This window comes from Arabidopsis lyrata (assembly GCF_000004255.2).
Source record: "Arabidopsis lyrata subsp. lyrata unplaced genomic scaffold ARALYscaffold_8, whole genome shotgun sequence".
In the NCBI taxonomy this organism is placed as follows: Eukaryota; Viridiplantae; Streptophyta; class Magnoliopsida; order Brassicales; family Brassicaceae; genus Arabidopsis; species Arabidopsis lyrata.
Window position 1 is genome coordinate 18,792,059 of NW_003302548.1, and position 1,852 is coordinate 18,793,910.

The window sequence follows — 1,852 nt, forward strand, 5'->3', positions numbered from 1 at the left end:
CGGGACAAATTTCAAGCTTTTGCTTACCCGCAAGACTGAACCATTATATGCATGTCTCAAATTCAAAGTTATATGTGGTTCTGCAAATATATGCATGTCTCACATTAGAACTTTGAATTTTTTTCTTATAATATATATACACATATAACAAAGTTCACTAGCTTTTGAAGGAGGGCAAATACAACTAACATGATGATCACAATGGCTGACACATGAGAGAGTTTCATTTTGATTAGAACGAAAGAAGGATTTGTTTTGGTAGAACTTGAGTAAATAGGGTACCACTATTTATAATAGAAAAGATGTACCGTAGTAAATTTTATCTGTTAAATTTATGTAGACAAAAATGATTTAGTAACTTTTATTTGTTAAGTATGTATGATTCTAAATCATGTACCATATATTTTGGCATTACCAAAATTCTAATATAATGTACTTATAAAAGAAATTACATCACATTCTATCAAAAGACATAACCAATATTACAGATTTCTGTTATATGAAAGTTCCTCTGTTTTTTTTTGTTGGGCTTTTGGCTGATTGCATTAATTAGCTGTGTTAAAATAGTAACTGTGAAAACAGACACCTTATCTTACACATACTAAAATGAGTAACTTCAATATAAAAGAATAGTCATTAATCCATACTTGATACTCCATTACATATGCTTCTAAAACATGAAATTTACCATTTCTATCTCCCGTCTTGAGAGAATAACGGGACCACAATATCCCACCTTTATTAGATTAGATACCTCATAGCTACAACCTATAGAGTCTTAACCATAGTTAAGTTAATCAATGACAAAAAAAAGAAACACCATAATTAAGTTAATCAAACTAATGTAAATATGTAATATTCACAACAAATTACTTTTTGTTTGTAAATATGCAATAATCACAACAAGTTACTTTTTGTTATAACATAATTAACTTTTTATTTACTTTTGTAAGTTTATTTATTAATTTTCTTGCTTTCATGAGAAATTTATTTATTTTCGTGAAATCCATAATTTATTTTACACCTAGAAGTTTTAGTTTGGTTAAATGCATTATTTTGAGGGGTAGTTAATGATATTATTGCTACATTTGTTTTTACGAAATAATATTAAAACAAACATTTTTTATTTTGAGGGGTAGTTAATGATATTATTGCTACATTTGTTTTTACGAAATAATATTAAAACAAACATTTTTTGAAGAGTAGCTAGCGAATTCGAATATAAAATACATACATATATAGTACATGATACCTATGCTTGATTACATATGAGATATGTGGGCTTGGACTATAAACATATAGCCCAATATTCCTCCTCAAGTTTAAGCATCAAGATCACCACATACTCAATTTGCTAAGGAAAAACCTAAATAGAACACTCTTTAATGCTTTAGTGAATATGTCTGTTGTTGTTCGAACAAACTGTAATTTGATGGAACCATCTTAATAGCATCGCGAACATATGACAATCAAGTTCAATATCTTTGGTGCGCTCGTGAAAAACTAGATTATTAGCAATGACATGGCCGATTTGCCATCAAAATGTAAAAGAATAGGCGTAGGTTAATGAATGCCAAAGGATTGCATAAGAGAATTGCACAGGCTGGCGTTAGCGGGTATGCTCGTTAGTGTTTGCGGATACGCAAGCTGGTAAACATGCTAGCGTTGGATAGTAAGTTTGCTAGCGTTAGCCAGTACGTTGGATGGTACATAATACACCGTATGCGATATGTATTTGGTACGTAATACGTGTTTTTTCTTCCGGTCAATGGTCTCTCTCTGTGGGTTGTGTTTTTGTTGTTGTGTATATCCCCGAAAGATTGTGAAATTTTTATTTTTAAAATATGTTAGC